The sequence below is a fragment of the Nannospalax galili genome, unplaced genomic scaffold (assembly GCF_000622305.1).
Source record: "Nannospalax galili isolate Female #2095 unplaced genomic scaffold, S.galili_v1.0 scaffold1711, whole genome shotgun sequence".
Classification (NCBI taxonomy): domain Eukaryota; kingdom Metazoa; phylum Chordata; class Mammalia; order Rodentia; family Spalacidae; genus Nannospalax; species Nannospalax galili.
Genome location: NW_008330347.1, coordinates 145,919 through 170,552, shown reverse-complemented (window position 1 = coordinate 170,552; position 24,634 = coordinate 145,919). Strand labels below are relative to the sequence as shown.

The 24,634-nt window shown below is 41.1% G+C and overlaps 1 pseudogene; it reads right to left on the bottom strand.

Moving 5' to 3' along the window:
* Positions 1–239: 239 nt before the first annotated feature.
* LOC103745238 overlaps positions 240–24,634 on the bottom strand; it is a 32,278-nt pseudogene continuing 7,883 nt past the window's right edge.

Genomic DNA, 24,634 nt, shown 5'->3' with positions numbered 1-24,634 from the left:
GTTTCCTTCTCCCAGCCATTTGGCTGCAAGTCAGACACATGTCTGACCTCCATGCAGGCTCTAAACCTGTATGGCTTCAAGGCTTTCTTTCTTTCTTCCCACTATTCACCTCCTCAAGGAAGCCGCCAAGATTACCAGCTCGCCTGCCCTGAGGATTTTTCTTTAGATTTTAATAAAATTGTAAAAGTTTCCATTTGGGTCAATTCTTAAATTCTTTTATGACTGAGACTAAGAACCCTCTAGGGGACCCTCTTTCTCCCCATGTCAATGCAGTAGGGGACCCCCATCTTGCAACACAGGGTAAGCAGGAAGACCACCAGCTCAATGGGGTCTACTTCATGTGTGAGCACCACCAACTGAGCCTTCTTGTTCTCCACCAAGGTGGTGACAATGTTGACCCCTGCCCACAGGACAGGGGGTCTCTTGGTGGGAACATCCCCTTTGCCAGCAGTCTTCTCAGCTCAGGCCAGCAGCCTCTGCTTCTTCTCCTGCTTTGTCTCGGGCTGGTATTTGTCATGAGCTTGAGCAGCTGAGTCGCTGTTTGACGGTCCAGAGCCAGGATGAACTGGTTGATCGCAGGGGACACTTTCAGCTGCTTATAGAGGAGAGCCCTTAGTCACCGCAGCCAGATGTATTGGGGCCATTTGATGAAGCGGGTGAGATCTCTTTTGGGCTCAATGTCCTATCCAATGCCGAAGTTCTTAGGCCTTTTCTTGAACAGAGGATTCACTACATTCCTGGCCTCCTACTTCTTCACCACGGTGGGTCCCGGGGTCACCTTCTTTCTGTTGGCCTTCTTTCCTTTCGAAAGCATCTTGCTCAGCTGGAGGAGAATGCCTTTTCTTCTTTATAGCTCTTTTCTAACCACACCTTCCCTAACGTTTTGGGATACCCCGAAGTTTTGGATTTTTTGCTTTCTCTCTAAAGCTCCCTTCCCTTCCCACTAGGTGACTGCTAGTCCATCAAGGGTCTGACCACCATGTTGACTCTAAACTAGCATGGCTTCATGGCCTTTTTCCTTCTCCCCTCCACTCTTCTCTTTAAGGCAGCAGCTAAAATTCACAGCTTGCCTGCCCTGAGGATTTGTCCTCAAATTCTAATAAAATTGTCCTAAAGCTTCCGTTGGAGCCCATTCTTAAATTCTTGTATGAGTGACACTAAGAACCACCTAGAGGTGGCCCCTGTTTTCCCCGGTGTCGCAAGTTGACCACAGATGAAAAGCAATGCCCAGAAGGTCCCAGGAGCTACTGGAGTCATTTTCCTCTAGGGACATTTTCCTATCTTCTCCCTTCAAGACGGCATCATCAGCTGCTGTTTACCTCTATTTGGTGAAGCGGAAAAATTAGTATTTGGACTTTATTTGGATTCTTAAGAAAGCTTGACCCTTGGTAAGTTTCTCCCCGATCCAGTGCATTTGGAACTTTGCTCTCCTATTTGTTTTTGTGAGCAATTTGACACTCGTCTGAACCATTGTTAATGACTGCTCTTTGGTATCTTGTCTGTCTTTTGGAATTTCTTATTGAAATACTTGGGCTATTACACTATTTGTGTGACAGGCTTTGTTAATTTGGAAGCTCTTTTGAACACATTTGTGTTTGACAGGGAGGGGGTTATTGCTGTTGTTTTTTGGTTTTTTTTAACTATTTTGGGCATCTACCATCTATTAAGCCGTTAGTTTCTGTTAAGCCACTCAAAATAGGTGTTGGGGAGATGGACGCCATGATTTACATAGTCATGAAAAAACGAGTTGTAGCTGATTAGTCATATACAAACTTAAGATTGTTTTCAGTAAAAGCCTTTGCTTCTGTATCTGTATCTACCTAAAATGCAAGAATTTGGATAATTTGCAACTAAAAAGAAAGCTGGACTTTAGGCTGTCTTACGTAAAATGTTAACTACTGGAAATGCTAATTATGATCTTCGTTGCTGGTGAAATGTTTGAGGCTGATTCTGGAAAGTGTGGCAGAGAGAGAAAATCATACAAATTATAAAAAGCAGCTAAACTTCTAAAACAAGTAAAATAGTATCCAAATTCATTATGTTGAATAAATGCCACTAAATGATATACATTACACATTTTTGCTGTATTATTGCTTTGGTTTCATTCTTGTAATATGTAAGTGATAAATGTAAGACTTTTATAAGGCACTCAAGAGGGGAATAATAGGAGACAGGTATTTCAAGGGAGAGATGGGAAAAGAGGGAGTACTTCAACTGGGGAGGGAGAAGGGAGACAGGGATGGAGAGAGAGATTAGAGATAAATAATGTTTAGGTATGTGAAAACCAGAGGGAAATATAAACAATCATAAGCTCACTGAAAAATACATATCCAATATCTGTACGTGAATCCATGTGTATAGCTGAAGGCTATGTAACAAGAAACAGAGTGCCAGAGAGGAGAAATTTCCCTTCAAGTTGTTAACCAGGACAGTCCAAGAGACTCCAGAAATGGCATAGGCTATTGCCACAGCCATTGTTTGCCTCCTAGAACTTGAAGGTAAGAACCTTGCTGAAGACAGGCCACTTCAGACACAGAACCTGGAGCAATGGAGCCGAAACTAAACTGGAAGTCTCCTCCCTGGAAACAGGCTCTCAGAGTTGTGCAGGACACTATGCAGTCTGCCAAGGGAAAAGTCAATCAGTGGTCCAACCCCAGTTTTAAAGTCTAACAACCACAACAATGACTGGCACAGCAAACTATATCGGTGCTGTACTGGCACTTTTATTTTGGGGGTAGTCAGCAGCTATCTAAATGGACTTAAAGCCCGCTCAACTGAAGGGAACTCATGCGTGGCACTGTAAACACAGCCAAACACACATGACTAGAGAGGATATAGATCCTAGAGAAAACTGTCACATCCTTAGACATGCATAATTCCTTACTGTATGCTAAATATGGATCCATATATTTACAGACAAGTATACTAGTCACGACTCACCAAAGAAGCTTCTTTTTGCAACAGATGGAGACTATGACAGTGTTCTACAACTAGTCACACACAGAGAATAAATGTCTGTGAGATTCCAAGCCCTGAGTGATAATGGAACCTCTACACCTCATGGAACATAGTAGAACAAGGGCTAGAGAGAATACCAATGCATCTCTCAACTCTCACCAGCAAAGCTTCCTCATGTAACAGAGGGCAATGAACACACACACACACACAAAAAAAAAAACCCCACAATTTCCCGAAGCATAGAGAATAAGAGCCTGCAGAGTGTGGGTCACTAGATAGGACTCCTGTGTTAAACCTCACCCACCTAGAGTTTGGGGACCATTGCAGAAGAGAGGGCAGAAAGATTGTAAGAGCCAGTGGTGATGTATGGTCATAAGGAACAGAGTCTTACAAGATCCTGGGACTTGACTCAAATGAGCTTACAGCAATGGTGATAATCTGCACAAGACCCATGCAACTCAATCATATAACTCAATTTCCCCAGCATAGAACTTGGGAAATGGGCAGGAGGCCCCAACCTTAGCTGAAGAACTATTGACAGCTGATCACCACTGGGTGAGGGAGAACTGATCTTCTTTAAGGAAGTGACGCTAGATAGGCTGGACCGGCTCCAATGGATGAACTCACACCAAGAGGCAAGTAGGTACACAAACTTGACTTGATAGGCTTTAACATATAAGACAGAATGTGTGAAATCCTGTGGGAGATCTATGGGAAGTTGCAGGTGGGGGACATCTAAATATGATTAAAATGTATTGTATGAAATCCACAAACATTTAATTAAAAAAGAATATGAACCCAGAATCTGCTTCCAGGCACTTTGATAGCTGTTGAAGTAGCTAGAATCAGTGTGAGGCCCCTCCCAGATAGCCTCTAGAGAGCATTTCTTCCATTTTCCCTTTGTTTGAATAGTTCTATGTATTTGTTGTATGGAAACTTGTCTGTTGGAAAGCTTGGTATTGTAATAGACTGTGCGGACTATTTTGTATACTTAAAAACTTGTGATGCTGCATACACAAGTCCCATGCAAGCTCAAATCAGACAAAATCACAGCATAGATATGGGAAAGTGCGTAAGAAGCCCCAACCCAGCCTAAGGAAATTTTGGCTACCAATGGCTACTGGGAGGGGGAGAGACAGTGTCTTTCCAGGATGGGACTCAGTAGGTTAATCAGGCCCCAGTGGATGGACCCATAATGAAGGGCATTTGGGGACTCTATATTAGCCTTCATATGTACATATAATAGAAGACATTAAGTAAGGGGAGGTGTGGATAGTGGAGGGGATATAAATTCCATCAAATTGTACTATATGAAAATCACAAAAATTCAATTAAAAATTACAGATTATCAAAAATATTGTGATGCTTCATCTTCCTTTCATGACTCTCTATGCTTGTTAAGGTGATGGATGGGCTATATGTACTAAACTTGTACTAAAAGAGACTGCTAATATATCTTAAAGATTTATTATTTTTTTATTTTTTAAATTATGTGTATGTGTGAGGGTATGTGCACATGAGTGCAGGTGCCCACAAAGTCCAGAAGAGAGCATCTGATGCCCTGAAGCTGGAGTTACAGGCAATTGTGAGCCACCGGACATGGGTGATGGGAACCAAACTTAGTTCCTCCACAAGAGCAATAAGCACCCTTAACCACTGAGCCATCTCTTTAGCCCAAGGAGACTACTACTTTAAATGATAACAACGTCTCTAAAATTAGTGTTTATCTTCAATATTCTGTGTCATTCAATTTTAATTTCAAAATCTACAGTTTATCATGTTCATCTGTTGTCCTTTTAAAATGTAACAGTGGTGGCAAGAAACAGCCAAAATGTCTTTTTCTGCCCACTTTTTTCTTAAAGAAATGTCCCCTAATAACTAAAAATTGAATGCATTGTCCAGTTACAGTATACATAGGTATAAAATATAGTAGTAAAATAAAAAAGATTTCACAAAAATCAAATTCCTGTATATGTTTTCTGTGTGGTTCATGCTATTCGTTTTTGATCATTCTTCCCTAAGACTAGCTAACATTTCTGTATTTTGAACTCTTAATTAGCTTGGAAATGTTGCTGTGCTTACACGCCTTGAGTTGTCAACAACCAATATAAATTACAGAATCTTCTCATGCTCGGCTGGACCTTGTTAACACTTTTCTTTCAGTCCCTTATCTACTGACTCCCGAAATCAACTGATACCTGCTCAAACTTGATAATGATAGGCCTCTGGAGATCCTGCCGATCCTTTGTAAGAAGACTTTGTTACATGTGTGATATAATATTGATCTTAGTGTCTTACAGATTTAACAAGACATTTAAAAAATAAACCTACCATTTGGACAATCTTGCTATTTAAAACCTTGATATACATCATTTGCTCTAACAAAAGTGTTTTGTTATTGTATATATGAGATACAGTTGAATATAAACTTCGTAATAACTAACACTGTTCCATAAATTTGCAAGCAATCTTTTACTTCAATAGTAGAAGCTGACTTAACATATTTTTTAATTTTTTTTATGTGTATGCATGCATTGCCTGCATGTATGTAAGTGCACTCGTGTCATGCAATGCTCTCAGAGGACAGAAGAGGCTGTCAGATTCCCTGGAACTGGAGTTATGGACAGTTGTTAGATTCCATGTGGGTGCTGGGATTCAAACCTGGGTCTTCTGCAAGAATAGCCAGTGTTCTGAACTGCTGAGCCATCTCTCCAGCCCCCACCTGCCTCTACGTCCAATTAAAGGTGTATGCCACCATGCCTAGCATGACTTAGCATATTCAAAAAAACTTCTATATACTCATCTAAGCAATGATGCTAATTGTTGCTGTCTCCTTTATATAGGTATTATATAAGTCTTCTAAGGTGAAAATGCTTTACAGAGATGGTATCCTCTAAAACAAAATTGTTAATGGTGCTGGATTTCTCTGGGTTTTATGTTCATGTATTTCTAATTGTATTGTGACTATTCTCTTCAGCAAAGTCAGTTGGACAGGCCCTAACACTGGGCACCTTAAGCAATGACTCCTGGTAATTAAAAGGTATGGAACATTGGTAAATCTGTAAACAAATTCTTAATTTTCAAATTAGTTTTACTCTTGTTGTTATGTTTTTGTTAAGCTTTTGAACTATTGTCTGTTAAAATCCTGCAAAAAAAAATTGGTCTTAATAGCTGAAGTTTTATTAAGCTTTATAACTATTGCCTAATAACATTCTGCAAAAGTATTTGCTCTTGGGCCAGGCATGGTGATTCATACCTTTAATCCCAGCACTCTGGAACCAGAGACAGGTGGATCTCTGTGAGTTCAAGGTCAGTCTGGTCTACATAGCCAGTACCAGACCAACCAGGGCTGCATAGTATTTATTTTGTCTCCAAAATAAATAAATAAATAAATAAATAAATAAATAAATAAATAAATAAATGTGTTTTCTCTTGATAGTTGTGTTTTTGTAAAGTCCTATGATTAACTATTGTCTGTTAACATTCTGTGGAAATACAACTTCTTTTTCAATTTTTTTTTTATTTATTTTTACTTTATGTGCATAAGTGCTGTGCCTGCATATAAGCGCACTCATGTCGTGCAATGCTCGCATAGGCCAGAAAAGGGCATTGGATCCCCTGGAACCGGAGTTACAGACAGTTGTTAGTTGCCATGTGGGTGCTGGGAACTGAATCCTGGTCCTCTGCAAGAGTAGCCAGTACTCTTAACCCTGAACCAAAGTACAACTTCTGACAAAGGAAACTTAATAATATTTTGGAGATGTTAGGATTTCACCCACAGGACAAACAGAATGGACTTCAGGTATACCTGACTGTGATGGCTAATCCTGGGTGTCAACTTGACTGGATCTGGGATTAACTGAAATGAGGGCGATCTTCTTGACTGGATCACCTGAAGCTAGAAGACAAACCCTAAATGTGGGTGTTACCTTCTGATGGCAGCCGTATAAAAGGCTACAGCAGAGGAGAACACTGGGCTTCTTGCTGCTTGCCTTCCTTGCTGGTGAGTTCATCTTGCTGCTGTAGACTGAAGACTAGCTGATCTTTTGGAATTCGTCAGACCTTCAGTGCCAGATTGGGACTACTGAGACATCCAGCCTTGTGGAATGAGCAACTACGGATTCTCAGCCTCTCCAGTGTGGTGCAGGACCATTGTTGGACTACTCGGACTCTATCCTGTGAGCTAAGCTGATAAATCTCTATACATATATATTCATTCTACCGGTTCTGTTTCTTTGGAGAACCCTGACTAATACACTGACCTAAGGGACACTTCTATACCTTGTAGTTGTTTAAATTGGCCATAAAATGTTGATTGGCACTCAATCCTTGATAACTATCACTTATTCCTTGTGCCACCCTCCCCCAATATGGGATTAAATCAAAACAATCATGGCAAATCTTATCTTGGCAACAAAGGCAGGACAGTAGAGAACAAACCAGATGGTTAATCAGCAAAGTCTTCAAAGAACAAATGTTCAGAGACAGGGAAAAGTTATCAGAATTGAAATGAAGTCACACTGGACATAGTAGGGCTTGCCTTTAATTCCAGCACTTGGGAAACTGAAGCAGAAAGATCATAAGCTTGGGGCTGGAGAGATAGCTCAGCAGTTAAGAGGACTGACTTCTCTTGCAGAGGATCTGGGTTTGATTCCCAGCACCCACTTGGCAGCTAACAACCATCTATAACTCCAGTTTCAGGGGATCCAGTGCCCTCTTCTGGCTCCATGAGCACTGCACACACTTGGTGGACTTATGTACATGCAGGCAATGCACTCATAAATATAATAAATAAATCAAAAAATTTAAAGAGAAAATGTTCATTGAGGATTTACTTTTAAAATGCTGTAATGACTTTGCAAAAAAAAAAAAAAAACCTACAATGATTAGCCTACAATAATACTATTAACCTTTTAGAGTCTACCACCCATAAAATTCTCCCTTACTAGCAAGTTAAGGGTTCTTGATCCCCTAAAATGGACCAAGATGTACTTAGAAGATCCCCTACAATAATACTATTAACCTTTTAGAGTCTACCACCCATAAAATTCTCCCTTACTAACAAGTTAAGGGTTCTTGATCCCCTAAAATGGATCAAGATGGACTTAGAAGGGGAAGAAAAGTTTAAGTGTGACATCTTAAAAACAACCACTTAGTCCTCTCAAAGGCTTTTCAAGCCTAGAAGCTTACCAAATGTTCTTTCTTAATACAATAAAAGCCTGATTGACCATATACAGGTTATACATGTCTCAGATGATTCTCCCTAGAGTTCATTTCTACATGCTCATAAAGTGGAGCTTTAAAACTCAGAGTACAGATAAGTATTTTCAGCAGAGAGTTTACTATTATAAGAGTGGAATGTGTATTAAAGAAATGAAAAGGTAAAAAAATAAAAGAAACACCATAGATAGTAATTACAGGAAAGTTGCCATTGCTTGGGCTGGTGGGGCTACTAAACCCTAAGAGTTTAATGAAGGAACCCTGCTGTCAGCAGCCCTCTGAAGAGTTCCTGCCCAGTTAACTCTGCTATCTCAGAAGAAACACGGTGTTATTGGTTTCACAAGAGAAGGGCTAGAAATCTGAATCAGTTGCCTATGCCAGGGTTAAAAACGAAACAAAACAAAAATAAAACATAATTCAAATGATGATGACAAGAACAAAGGATAATTGGAGGATCAAGGCTCTTCTCATTGTCCAGGCCTTTCAGTTTTTCCTAGTGCTTTCTATTGATAGAAAAGCAACATCTGACCAAGGACAAATGTGCAGAGCAAAGGTTAGCAACTGCAGCCTGAGAGCCAAACCCACCTCATATGAATTTCAACATAAGGACCCTTTGTACTTCTTTTTTGGGGGGGGGGTAGAAACCTAAAGGGCCTTTATTGACTTTTTCTAACCATTTTCTCAGGAGGCTGCTTGGGCCCAAGACTCAGCTGCAAAGATGCAAAGGCTCCTCAGCACTCTTTGTGGGGCCAAATTCATCAGCCAGGACCATCATGTCAGTCACCAAGGTATCCAGCAGTCCATGGACCTCTTTCCCTGGTGCCTTGGCTCCCTTTGTCTTCTTTGTCTTGAATTCCCAGTTGTTTCTTTTCCTGACCAGCCCTTTTCCACTCTCCCTTCCCAACTTTCCCAGATGCCACCTTCACCTCCGTGACAGGAAGGGATTTTCAATCTTGCTCTTCTGGCATATTCAAATACACTGTCTCCTTTTCGGGTAGCCCCAGCAAAACCCTCATTTTTAAAAACTTACATGGATGGAAAGGAGGGAGGGAGGGAGGGCCCCGGACCCGGGCTGCCATTCCCGGCCCCGCCCTCCCCGCACTCGACCCCCCCACCCTCGCTCCTGAGACTGCCTTCCAGAACCACCTGCACCACCAATAACCTAACCACCCTGAGTCCCCTCCCTAAAGTCACACAGAGGGAGAGAGGAGAAGGAGGGAGGGAGGGAGGGAGGGAGGGAATTATCAACAGCAGCAGCATTAGTAGACTGTATTTTTTTTACCTAGCCCTTTGCAGAAAAAGTTTGGTGACCCCTAGTGTGGATTCCCAGCCATAGCATCACAAAGTGAAATAGAGAACCTGAAAGACAGTGACTAACCCAACATCTGGTTCTCTTTGTATAATGCGTGAGAAGATGTACTGCCCTCATGAGGCTATGGAAGGAAAATTACAGTCTGTTTCCCACTAATGGCGAATCTGACGGATTTCCCTAAAGAGTATGTTTTATGTACAAATCCATCACTGCAGTCCTGTGTAAGATTAAGATGAACCAAAGTCTCAGGCAAATCTAGTCTCCTTCCACCAGTTTTCAAGCTGCCAAAGTGTGAAAAAGAAAATGTGAAGGAATCTAAGTGCTCAGCTTGCCTTTCTCTAAAATAAACAATCAGGCTGGAGGGGTAGCTCAGCAATTAAGAGCACATACTGCTCTTCCAGAGAACCTGAGTTCAGTTCCCACTGACCATGTTGGGCAGCTCACAACTACCTGTAACTGCAGTTCCTGGGGGACCCGATGCTCCTGGCTTCCGAGAACACCTTTCACTCACATACAAGACACACATGTACACATAATTATAAATAAATAAAGTTTTTTTAAAAAGAAATAAACAGTTATTTGTACACCTACACTCAACTTTCTGATGTGTTGTTGTACATATATATGCATTTGCAAATACAAATTGTAATTGTATGGAGAGTTTTTGTAATGGTAAATAATATGTCTGAAAAGGAAATAATCATATTGATATTAAACAGAAGGTTATCCCAGACACAACTCCAAAAGACCCATGACAGCTTTTGCTTCATTAAATATAAACTTCCTTAAGTAATTATTTGCTTGATATTGTTCAAAATATTCTAGCGATGATCTCAAGATATTTGTGACATGCAAAGTGGAGTAATTAAACAATTACAAAGTACAAAACATCTGTCTTAATATTGAAATGTGACCATAACTAAAAGCAAATGACTGGTCTTATTTTATTATGTAATTGCCTACTCTTCTTCCTAAACCTAAAAGGTGACTCTCAAGCAAAATATGAAGCAAAATATTAAATTCACAATACTTAGTCAAGTGTGATGATACACACCTGTAATTCCATCATTCTAAAGGGATACTGGGACAGAAACATAATGAAATCTTGAATTTAGGTCAGCCTTGGCTGTATGCAGCACACACAGGCACACACATGAACATGTACACAGGTATCATACAGACACAGAAAATACCAGCATACATTTCAACATAAATTTAATCCCAAATTGTTCTGTCTTGTGACTATTCTCCCACTATTCTAAGGTATCAAGTACATTGCTAATACTACAAAATCCATAATTTTTTGTGATAGGGTCTCATGTAATGCAGGCTGGCCTTGAACTCACTATGTAGCTGAGGGTAAGCTTGAACTTCTGATCCTCCTGTCTCTCCTTCTCAACTGCCTACTATTTATGCAGTGCAGAGGATTGAACGCAGGATGTTATGCATGCTAAATAAACACTTTGCCAGGTAAACTACATCACCAGTCATAATTTTATTTTTCTACCCACACCAATATCCCTTTTAAAGAAGAAACTGAAAACTAAGAATTAGGAATTCTGAGAAAAGGACTTCACACAACTATATCAACCACAGTTTTGATCTATGCAATATTTGTGGTGTTTTGTTTTCACAGGCTATAATCTACTTCCAAGCAAAGGTCATCATGGTTAGCAATTCTAGAGCAGTGTCTGATAATTAGAATGATGGAAATCAAGCAACACAGTATTAGAGGTCTCGAAGCTAAAACGAACAGGTGATTCTAGTATTCAAGTGAAAAGCCAACTAACTTTACTTGGCTTGGGATTCACAAAGAATAGTATTCACAAAGAATATTATAGGTGTTTGGTGTGTTTGTGTACATCTATAATCCCAGCACTATGGAGTCTGGGGCAGGAGGACTGCTTCAAGTTCAAGACCAACCTCAGATACACAGTGAATTAAAAGCCAGCTTGGTTCCAGGCGTGATGGCACATGCCTTTAATCTCAGCACTTGGGAGGCAGAGGCAGGTGGATCTTTGTGAGTTTGAGGCCAGCCTGGTCTACATAGTGAGTTCCAGGACAGCTGGGGCTGCAGGGAGACCCTATCTCAAAAAGACAAAATAAAACAGCTTGGTATACATAGCAAAACCTTATCAAGGAAGCAAGGAAGGAATGGAGGGAGGGAGGGAGGGAGGGAGGGAAAGAGAGGAGACAGAGACAGAGAACATAAAACCATACTTAAGTATTAGTTAACTGATAGGAGGGCAACACTAATGAAAACTATTTTACCTGAATCTGATCTCTTATTACATTCCTGCATAAATCTTCCATTCCAATAAAGCTTCCCCATCCACCCCCATTGGAATATACTCTGCACATTCCTTCAACTCCATTTTGACATTTCTCTGACCTCCTTTTCACTTCAATCCTACCAATCCTACTATTCTTCAAAGTTTTCTGTGAATTTTTGTTTCTCAAGCTTCTCAGGTGACCACCCAAAATCACCAAAATCTCTCAACGTCTGAACAACTATAAAATTATTCTATATCACTTAATATTATAACCATATTCAAAGAGCATTTTATAACTCTTAATTCCTAACCGTGTCATTAACCATGGACTCAAAAAAAGAGGGAGAGTCAGTCTTCAAGAGTGTGGCATTGGATAGATTAACCAAGCCCCAGTGGATGGACTCACAGTGAAGGGCATTTGTGGGCACTTGACTCAATAGACCTTAGTATATATAACAGAGTACATGAAATCAGGTGGGAGAGTGTATTAAGGGGAGGGTGCAGTTAGGATAAGAGTCTAAATATGGCCAATATATGATATAAACATTCTCAAAGAAAAAAATCAGATGATCATCTCAATAGATGCAGAAAGGGCTTTTAGCAAAATGCCAACATCTCTCCATGATAAAAGCCCTGGAAAAAATATGGATGGGAAGAGTATATGTCAACATAGCAAAGGCTATATATGACAGCATAATAAAGGCTATATAAGACAAACCTATCGCCAACATTATGCTTAATTCAGAAAAACTTAAAACATTCCCACTAAGATCAGAAACAAGACAAGGATTCCAATCTTTCCACTCCTAATCAATATAGTACTTGAAGTCTTAGCTGGAGCAGTAAGATAAAAACAGAAAACAAAAGGCACACAAATAGGAAAAGAAGTCTAAGTATCCCCATCTGCAGATGGTAGGATTCTATACAGAAGAGATCCTAAAGACTCCACCAGAAGATTCTGAGAACTAGTAAACTTTGATCAAAGTGGCAGGATATAAAATTGACATACAGCATGCTGAGAAAGGAATCAAGGGAACAGTCCCATTCACAATAGCCTAAAAAAAAATATATGGGATAAACCTAACCAAAGAAATGGAAGACCTACAATGAAAACCTTAAAACTCTGAGGAAAGACATCAAGGAAGACACAGGAAGATGGAAACCTTCCCACGCTCACTGATTGAAAAAAGTAATATCATGGAGATGACCATCCTGTCAAAAGCAATCTACAAATTCAGTGCAATCCCAGTCAAAATTTCTATTCACAGAAATAGAAAAAACAATCTTCATATTCATGTGGAAGAACAAAAGACCCCTAATAGCCAAAGTAATACTGAACAAGGAGAATAATGCTGAAAGTTTAATGCAGAGAGAGATGCACAGAGGGATGCCACATAGTGATGGTCAAATTAGGAGTCCTTTATTAACAACCAATGGTCAGAAAGGAGGCTAATGCCCAAAAGAACTCTAGACCCCAAGGAGAAGCAGGGCAGGCTTTATAAAGCTTAAAAACACAATTACATCATGCCAGCATAAAGCCAATAACCATAGTTACATCAGATCACCATGGTTACACCAGACCAGGGGCAGGTCAGTTAACAAAGTGGTTTTTAGTTAACAATAAGTTTCAGTTAGACTGGGTGGGAGGATGTGCTCTCTGGACGTGCTACCTGTCATGTAAGTTTCCCAGTATTGTAGAAACTGTATACCCCATGAAACTACCTGCATGAGAAGTTCTGGCTGGCTGGCTGCAGTGGAAATGACTAGGCAAAAACACAGGGTAAAGCAAAAGTAAGCTAGAACAACATGGAGTTAGTTTTACCATTTCAGAGGTATTACCACAACAGATTTCAAACTATAGTACAGAGCCATAGTAATAAAACCAGCAAAGTACTGGCACAAAAACAGGCATGTAGGGTCAATATGATAGAATAAAAGACCTGTTTATAAGTACAAGCTTTGCTTCCTGATTGTATTTGGGGCCCTCTCCAAGGGAAAGAATGTACACCTAACCCTGCTGAACTGGTAAAAAGCCTCTGGCTGGGGAGGTCACGGGCCCTGCAAGGGAATCTACTACTGATGTTCTGCCAAATGGTTGAGTTAAACTTCCTTCTAAATATTTATGTTTATATGCATAGACAAGTGCAGCTCTCAGCCTTGAACAGAGAAGCCTCTTTGGAGCAATAGTCACCCCTCCAAGGACTAGACTGTAGGGGCTGAAGAATGGAAAGAAGTGTAGTGGGGCACTGTCTTCAGGATGCAAGATGGCTACTGCAATCATGAAGACACAGCAAAGAAAGAAAGAGAGAAAGAGAGGAAGGAAGGAAGGAAGGAAGGAAGGAAGGAAGGAAGGAAGGGGAGGGAGGGAAGGAGGGGGAGAAAGAAAGGAGGGAGGGAGGGAGGGAGGGGAGAGAGGAGAGAGGGAAAGGGAGGGCAGGGAAGTGAGGAGGGGTAGGGAAGAGAGAGGAAAGAAGAAGAGGGACATGAGGATAAGAGGAGGACTGGTTAAGAAGAAGGGGAGGCTGGAGAAATGGCTCAGCAGGTAAGAGCACTGACTGCTCTCTCAGAGTAGCCAGGTTCGATTCCCAGCACCCACATGGTGGCTAACAACCATCTGTAACTCCAGTTTCAGGGAATCTGACACCCTCTTCTGACCTCTGCGGGCATTTTACAACACAGGTGCACTTACTTGCAAGAAATACACTCATACATATAAAATAAAAATAATAAAAATTTTATTTGTTAGGAAGAAGGGGGTCAGTGGCAGTGGGAAGGGATAAGGTAGTGGGTGGTGAATGTAATCACAGTGCATTGCATAAAGGTTGTCAAAAATAAATAAATAAATAAATAAAAATAGAAGGACTCAAACGAAAAGGAGAGGCCATGGGCTTCTAACTTCCGAATCAAAATCATGTAGTTGAGCTGGGCATGGTAGAGCACACCTTTTTTAATACAATTTTTAATTGAATTTTTGTGTATTTCATACAGAAAATCATCTTTATACCCCCTTCCCCTTTGACACCCTCCCATAGCCCCCCACTGGAGTTCATACATTCTGTTATTTGTATTAAGGCCTACTATGTAAAGTTAGTGTCCCAAGATGTCCCTCAGTGCAAGTTCATCCACTGGGGTTTAGTCAGCCTATCTAGAGTCTCTCTCTTCAAGATCTTCTCTTCCTCACCCAGCAGTAATCAGCTGCCAATAATTCTTTGACTAAGATGGGTACTTTCTGTCTATTTCCACAGTTCTGTGCTGGGTTTTTGTCTGCCTAAGTTTGCATGGGTCTTGTGCATGCTGACACCATTGCTGTAGGTTTGTATGAGAAGGGTCCCTGGTGCCTGCAGGACTATTTCCGTATGGTCCTCCCTAGCTCTTACAATCTTCCTGCCTTCTCTTCATCAATGGTCCCTGAGCCCTGAGTAGGTGGACCTCAATACAGGAGACCTGTCCAAGGACCCACACTCTGCCAACTCATATTCTCTGCATTTTGGGCATTTGTGATCTTTTGTGCTCCTGGCCCTCTGTTGCATGAGGGAGTTTCATTGATGGGAATTGAAGGATGTATTAGTGTTCTCTTCATCCCTTGTTCTATGTTCCATGAGTCTTAGGTGTAGAGGTTGCATCCTAAATGTGCCACTTAGGCTTGGGCAATTCACAGAGACTCTCTGTGTGTGACCAGTTGTGTGTAACTCTGTAATAATCTCTGTCTGTTGAAAAAGAAGCTACTTTGATGGGTGGCGACTGGGATACTTGTCTATAGATTTAAGGACCCATATTTTACACAGTAAGAAATTACATTTGTCTAGAAATATAAAAGCCTTGGATTTCTCTAAGATCTATGACCTCTCCAGCTATGTGTATTTGCTAGGTTTACAGTACCAAACATGAGTTTCCTCCCATTAAGTGAGAGGAGTTTCCTCCCATTAAATCCAATTAGGTAGCTGTTGATTACCCCCAAGATAAAAGTGCCACTACTGCACCAATGTCATTTGTTATGCTGGTCATTGATGTGGTTTTTAGGCCTTGAAGCTGGGGTTGGACCATTGTTGATGGACCAGTTTGCATAGGGCTCTCCAAAGCTATGCGAGCTAGCCTTCAGGGGAAGTGGCTTCCAGGTCAGTTCCAACTCCATTGCTCCAAATCCTGTGTCCAAAGTATGTCCTGTCTTCAGCAATATTGTCTAGCCATCAACTTTTGGGAGGCAATCAAGGACTGTGACAATAGCCTGTGCAATTTTAGAAGCCTCTGTATAATTTTGGGAGTTTCTTGGGAACTACCCTGGCCAACAACTCAAAGGAAGGTTTCTCCTGTCTAGCACTGTTTCTTGTTAGGTGGCCTTCAGCTGTGCTCACAGACTCATGTAGGGATAATGTATGTGTAATTTTCAGTAGGTTTTTGGACTAATATGATTCCCTCTGGTTTTTTATACTATCTAGGCACTATTTATGTCTCCTCTTTCTCTCCCTAGGTAGAGCACACCTTTAATCCCAACACTCAGGAGGCAGAGACAGGCAGGTCTCTGTTAGATCAAGGCCACCCTGGATACCATAGTGATTTCTAGGCCAGCTGGGGCTACAGGGAGACTCTGTCTCGAAAAAAAAATTGTGTAGCTAAAAAGCGGTTGCTTGATTTGCCGGGTGTGGTGGCACACACCTTTAATCCCAGGACTCGGTACTCAGGAGACAGAATTGAGTGAATCTCTGTGAGTTCAAGGCCCACCTGGTCTACATAGTGAGTTCCAAAAAAAAAAAAAATGGCTGCTTGATTTAAGAAAATACACAGAAGCTTGTACTTTTCAAATAATGATGATTATGAGATAGGAAAGGGAAACGGGCATCTGATTCCAGGCTGGTTGCTTAGTCAAATAAATCCTGCACCAGCAGCACTGGTCCATTTGTGAAAATAGGTATTATCTTTCCTTAAAAAAATAAAATGTTTTGCTTACATCTTTGATCCCAATAATCGAGAGGCAGAGGTAGACAGATCTCTTTAAGATTGAAGCCAGCCTGGTCTACATAGTGAGGTCCAGGCCAACTGGGGCTACAAGGAGACCCTGTCTCAAATAATTAAATAAATAAATAATTAATTAAATAAAATTTTAATCCATCACAATTTCCTTCCTCCTGTGCCATTTAGTTTTAGGGTTTTTGTTTGCTTGTTTGTTTTTTAAATTTTGTGTGTATGATGGTTTTGCCTGTATTTATGTAAATCCACTATGTACATGCCCGTGGAGGCCAGAAAAGGCCCTCAAATCCCTTAGAACTTGAGTTAAAGATATTATTAGCCACCGTGTGGGTGCTGGGAATTGAATCACTGTCCTCTGGAAGAGCAGTAAGTGCTCTTAACTGCTGGACCATCTCTCCAGGCCCACCTTTCAGTTTTTGATAATTTTTAAAATTAGTCAGTTATCAGAGATAAAGTAGTTCTTCAAACCAAAAGTAATTTTTTTAAAAAATTGTGCTATTTCCTAATAGGAAAAATATATTTTAATACTTATGTAATGAAAAACTGCTCATATACACGTTACAGATCAAATATTTGGAGTTCAAATGTTAATCTACATAGATGAGTGATTTTAACTTTATCTCCACTGAAAGATTTCAAATTATATTCATGCCTCAGTGTACATATAAAGGAAAACGGACAAAATAATTAAAATCGACATTTCCTTATATAGTCTGCTGCTTAATTCTACAGCCCACTCCTCTCCAACGCAGCATCTCTAACGGTACAAAGTTTAGGCATGCCTAGATGTATACAGCGATCACAAAGTTAGCTTAAAATTAAGGGCTAGGGAGATGGCTTCATTGGTAAAGCGCTTGCTACACAAGCATGAGACTCTGAGTGTGATCATCAGCACCGACTTAAAAGCCAGGTGTGGTGGTGCACGCTTGCAATCCCAGAGGACCAGAGGCAGAGACAGAAGGATCTCTGGGACTCACTGGCCAGCCAGCCAATGTGGCTGAATTGGCAAGCTCTGGGCTCAGTGAGAGTCCCTGCTTTTAAAAATGTGGAGAGCAGGGGCTGGAGAGATGGCTCTGTGGTTAAGACTGACTGCTCTTGCAGAGGAGCCGGGTTCAATTCCCATCACCCACAGGGCGGCTACAAACCGTCCTTAACTCCAGTTCCAGGAGAATCTGAAGCCCTCTTCTGACCTCCGCAGCATTGCACGACACGGGTGCACTCACATACATGCAGGCAATACATTCATACACATAAAATTAATTAATTAATTAATTAATTAATTAATTAAAATTTAAAAAACACTAGCTGTTCTTGCAGAAGACCCGGGTTTGAATCCCAGCACCCACATGGCAGCAAACAACTGTCCTTAACTCCAGTTCCAGGGGATCTGTCAGCCTCTTCTGTCCTCCGCGGGCATTGCACGACACGGGTGCACTTACCTACATTCAGGCAATACACACATACACAGCACATGCGCACACACATATGCACATGCACCCACCCCTCCACACACCCACTAAAAAAAAAAAATCAGTTAAAAAAGAAGTCAAGTACCTTACATTACCACAGGAGGAAACTTTCCTCACAGCGTCTAGGAATAGGCTGGACCTCATCATGGGCTCAAGTATAGACTTTGCTTTGAGAAGAGGAGCTCCAGGATGCCCTGCTTACAAGGGCCACTGCAGCGGTAAGCCCAGGAGGACTCTGGTACACCTCTGGCTTGTAGCAGGTATTGGCACTGTCCACATGATGTTGGTTTTGTAGGCATGAAGAATGCAGACTTATGGGGGCGTAGTGGCCATCAGCCAGATTTCAAAGGAAGCTGAGAAGGCCAGACAACGTGCAGCAGGGTCAGATTCCCTATGGGCAGCCCCTGTGAGACCAATAGTGAAGCTGTGAGAGGCAGGCTGAAGATGCGATGGACACCCTAGGAAGTTGGAGATGCCAGAAAAGATGCAGGCAGAAAGCAGAACCAGCACAGGAAAGAGGCCACGTGGGCTGTAACCAGCAAGGAAAGAAGAGCAGGACTGCGCAAGCTTGTTAGAGCTCACATCCCACCACCATGTACCCAGATGCGAAGATGTGGCGCTTCAGGATCAGTTTACTCTGCAGCTTTCAGTCTTGCTTTGTCCTATTCCTCCTTTCTACGCTCCCTGTGTTCCTCCTTTTGGGAACAGAAATGTTTACACTGTCCTACTGTATATTGAACACATAAAACGTGCTTGATTTTTATTCTAAAGGAACTCACAACTAAGAGCTTGCCTTGAGTTTCAAAGTAGACTTTGAACTTCTGAAGAATCACAGAACTCTTAAGACTATGGAGGTCCTTGGAAATAGGCTAATTGCATTTTGGATTACAGGATAACCGTGAGCCTTTGAAGGCTAGGAGTGAACTGTTACGATTTTAATAAGAAATATGCCCCACAGGTGCATGTGCTAAATAGTTGGACTCCAGCTGGCAGCACTTTTTTGGAAGGTGAGGTCTGGCTGGAAGAAAGTATGTCAATAAGAGTGTACCTTAGAAGGTTAGACTTGGTCCCTTGGTCTGCTCTCCTTTTTGTCTGTTTCCTAGCTGCCACAATATGGACTGCTGTGGTCTGCCACATCATCACCACCATGAAGGACTGAAAGCCCTGAAACCATGAGCCCAGATAAATCTCTTCCTTCTTTTAAGGTGCTTTTCTTAGGTATTTGGTCAAAGTGATGATAAAATTAACACATGTAGCCTTCCTTACGTTTTGGAGAAGAACTGAAAATAAGTGTGATTAAACATGCCAGAATTTCTCTCTAACAAAATGGACAGCATTCCAACTTTCTTCTAAATACATGAATAATGAAAGCAGTGAGTTCAGGCCCCAGTTTGCTGGGAGAGAAACGTTTGGTAGAAATGACGTGGGAAGTAGAAGCAAAAGGTAAGAGAGTGACATAGCCTGAGGCCACAGCAAAGCTAGGACTTTGCACCAACAGCCTAGGGCATCTTAAGGTATCAGTGCTAAGCTGAGCCCTGTAACCTATTCCACACATATAGCCTTGTTCGACAAATATTTTCACAGAGCCACCTGCAAAGATACAGCTATGTATGTAAGTTTCATATAACTATATAAGTGGATAAGAAGGCCTATAATAAGCATGAAGATACACTATGACAATGCATTCTCGTTCTTGGTTTGATAAATAGGTAAAAATCACTGTGTTATCATGAAGATAGATAGATAGATAGATAGATAGATAGATAGATAGATAGATAGATAGATAGATAGATAGATAGATAGATAGATAGATAGATAGATAGATAGATAGATAGATAGATAGATAGATAGATAGATAGATAGATAGATAGATAGATAGATAGATAGATAGATAGATAGATAGATAGATAGATAGATAGATAGATAGATAGATAGATGATAGATAGATAGATAGATAGATAGATGATAGATAGATGATAGATGATAGATAGATAGATAGATAGATAGATAGATAGATAGATAGATGATTGATAGATAGATAGCCAGACAGAAATAGATATTACAAAGGGGATTTATTACATTGGCTTGCAAGACATGGGCCAGATAGTCCACCAGTGGCTGTCAGCACACTGGAGAGGTGGCCAACCTGGCAGCTGCTCGGTCCACAAAGCTGGCTCCCTCAGCAGTCCCAATCTGAACTGAAGGCCTGGAGAATTCCTAGGGAGCTGCAGGTCTTTATTCCACCTTGGAAGGCTGAAGAATCTGGATTCCAGTGTCAGAAAAGGATGTCAGTTACAGCAGCAGCAGCAACAAAGTAGATGCACTCACCAACCAGGGGAAGGCAAGCAGGTCAAAGCAGCATGCTTTTCCCTCAGACCTCTATATCTAGGCTACTGAAGAAGGTGCTGCCCACTCTGGGGAAGGGTCTCCCCCAACTCCAATAATACTTCCTAGAAATACCCTCATGGAGTGTCTCTTAGCTGATCCAGATCAAATCAAGTTGACAACAAAGATAGCCATCACATATACATATATGAAATACAGAAATTATTTATGTACACATGAAGCTGTCTTCAGCAATGTTCTTCAAACACATCGTTTCTCCTGTGTAGCTTTAACCTGGCTCCTATTGACCTATTTCTCCCCTTCCCTTCCTCTCCCCTTCTCTCTCTAGCCCCCGGTAATTGCTAGTATGCTCTGTTTCAGTGATATCACATTTTTAGACTCCATGTATGACTGGGATCATGCAGTATTTTTCTTTCAGTGCCTGGCTTACTTCACTTAGCATAACAACCTCTCATTTCATTTGCGTTATCATAAATGACAGTATTCCATCCTTTTTTTAAATTTTATTATTTTTATTTTATGTGTATGTATGTATTCCCTGCATGTAGGTAAGTGCACCCATGACATGCAGTGCCCGTGAAGGTCAAAGGGAGTTGTCAGGTCCCCTGGGACTGGAGTTATGGACAGCTGTTAGCTGCCATGTGGGTGCTAGGATTTGAACCCGGGTCTTCTACAAGAACAACCAGTGTTCGTAACCGCTGAGCCATCTCTCCAGCCCCAGTGTTCCATCCTTTTTATGGTTGAGTAGTATCCGTTGTATTTCTGTAACACATTTTCTTTATTCATTCATCTATGGATGGTTAAGCTGACTGAGTTCATATCCTAGCTATTGTGGCGAATATGTTATACATTATACATTACACCAGAGAATGCAGGTGTCTCTTTGACATGTTGATGTCATCCTCTTTGTCTATATACCAGTAGTAGGATTGCTAGATCCAATGGTTGTTTTATTTATTTATTTGTTTGTTCTATGAGACAGGAATCTCTTAGCCCAGGTGGACCTGGAACTCACTATGTAATCTAGGCTTCCCTCAAACTCAGAGTCTTTCTGTCTTTGCCTCCAAAGTGCTGGAATTACAGGCATGTTCCACCTCACATAACTATTTTTAATTTGGGGGCGGGAGGCAGGGGAAACATCCATAGTGATTTTTTCTCCAAAAATTTTTCAGAAGATTTAAATTTACACAATCAGGGCCTTTGAAATGATTCCACTGGTACAAAGCTTCCTGGACAAGCCTGATGATCTGAGTTCAAGCCCCAGAACCCACCGTGGAAGGAGAGAATTGATTCCCAAAAGTCCTCTGAATGTGTATTGTCTCTCTTTCTCTCTCTCTCTCTCTCTCTCTCACACACACACACACACACACAAACACACACAAAATAAAAATCAATAAAATAATTGTTAAAACACACAAAAAATAAATTAATAAATACTAAAATAATTTTTAAATGAAAATAACTAAAATAAATTTACATAATGAGAACTTATGAAAGATGAAAGGCATCAAGGTCAAAAGAAAACTGGAACTCAATTTAATAGTTAAATGTGCAGAAATGTGCGGAAACAGAATAGCACAACAGTTTCAGTAACATTACTCAGTAGAAGGGGAAATGCATCTTGAAGGAAATGTGAGCAGTAATCTGCACCAGAACAAAATCAGGAATTTTTAATTGCTTGCAAATTCTAATCCAATCAAGCACGACTTTTTAGGTTTTAAATATAGCATAGGTAACAGTTAATGGTATTTAATGATAGGGTAATTTTCTGATGAAAGTAAATTTTTCGCCTCTTGTTGGCCTCTTTCTGACTTCCTGGCATTTGCCCTTCTTCTTTCTCATGTGGATAAACATTATAACCCAGAATTTCCTCTGACCACTATGAGGACAATTTCACTATGACCGCTATAGTCCCACCTCCATCCCATGCTATGCAGAAGGAGCCTGCATGAAGGGGAGGGGCTAAGGATATATACGCCAAGAAAGCCACAAGGCAGATCTCTCACCTTTTTGTGCGGCTATCGGGAAGCCACAGGATTTATGTTTGGGTGTGGACTTTTCAGCACAGCCATGGGCGGGATGGCACACATTTCAAATATGGAAAAGAAAGGCCTATGAGAGTTCATGTCTTTGTAAGAGACCCTCTAAACTTTATTAGCAAGCCCAAATAAATATTCATATTCCCCAATTGTAACATTGTGATGGTTTAGTTAGAACTGCACTCTCTGGGATCCCAGAGAGAGAAAATTCGGTGCAACAGACATACATTAAAAGAAAAAAATTTAGAAACTAAGATCTACTTATTAGAGAGAACATGGGGTTCTGGAGACTCTCACCCCTGGCTGAAGAGCTATTGACAACTAGCAGCTCTTGGGAGGATTTTCTTCAGGGATGCAGTCTCTGAGAAAATATGCATGCTCCGATAGATCGCCCCACACTGTGGTGGTTGAATGAAAATGTCCCCCATAGGCTCCAAGTATTTGGACATTTTGTCCCCAGATGATGGCACTGTTCTGGGAGATTTTAGAAGGTATGGCTATCCTGAAGGAAGCACGTCACTGGGGGTGGGCATAGAGAGTTCTTAAGCCTTGCCAGATATCCAGTCTCTCTCTTGCTTCCTGTGCCTGCATGATGATGTGAGAGCTTAGCTTCTGCTGCTCCTAGTCCAGCCACCTCCAGCCACCGTGCCTCCCTGCCATGACGGACTGTAATTCCCCTGGAACTGTAAGTGCAAATAAACTCTCCCTTCTATAAGTTGCTCAGGTCAGTGTTTCTATCACAGCAACAGAAAAGTGACTAATACACACACCCATGCACATACTGACACTAAGTAGACTCCATTTTTTTTTAAAGAGCACATTCAGTTGGGAAGGAAGAGTTGGGGGGCATAGGGGAGGCATTGGAGGGGAGAGAATGGGAGCATGAATTTGATCAAAATTCATTATGTGCATGTGTGAAATTCTCAAACAAAAAATAATTAAATAAAAATATAAATTTATGAAATTGTAAAATAACTAAAAATAAGCAAAATAAAGCCAGGTGTGGTAGTACACACCTTTAATCCCTGCACTCGGGAGGCAGAGGCAGGCAGATCTCTGTGAGTTCAAGACTAGCCTGGTCTACATAGTGAGTTCCAGGCCAGCTGTGGCTACAGGGAGACCCTGTCTCAAAAAAGACCCCCAAAAAGGTAAAATAAAACTGAAACATCCATAGAGACCTAGAAAGGAAAACAGGACCATCAGGGAAAAAGGAACAGAGGCCTTATGGGGAGTAGGGCTGTGAAAGACATGGGCTAGGAAAACAGGGACTACTGAGAGTGCCAAGGTTTAAACAGGGATGGAGTAGAGAATGGAGGAGAAGAGGTGGTACAGGGAAAGGGTTAAACAAAGCCAAGGATGTATGAAGAAGCCACATGGAAACCCACTGCATAATAAGCTAATTTTTAAAATATACTTTAGGTCAGATGTGGTGGCATACACCTTTAATCTCAGCGGCAGAGGCAGGCAGATCTCTGAATTCAAGGCCAGCCTAGTCTACATAGTGAATTCCAGGCCAGCCAGGAATAAGTAGTGGGACTAGTGAGACCCTGTCTCAAAAAAAAAAAAAAAGAAATATATTTGATATATATGCATATATATGTAATTTTTAAAAAATCTTTGAGCTTCTTTTTGCAACACATAGAGGCTATTAGAGAGATCCAAAACTGGTCAAAAATGAAAAAAATAAATGACCGTGGGGGTGTCCAGCCTCAAATAGGACATGTATAACAAAGCGTCACCTAAGTCTCAGAGAAGATCACGGAAGAAGACTAGAATAAATGCTTCGAGGTAGTGTCTTCTGGACAGGACAGGGATGTTGCATCCAGGAACTCTTACCAGTATGGTTGCCTGCATGAAGCCTGCAAAGACCACACCAGTCAACATGCCCACATGCATGGAGAAAAATCTCACAAGGCTCCACCCTAGATGAAGATCTATAGGCAGTCAATGGCTGCTGAGGGAGGGAGAACCAGTTCTTTTCAGGGACAAGACCCCCAATCCTATGTTTAGCCCTAAAAATGTAAATAAGAGCAAATAACTGGACTCAGTATA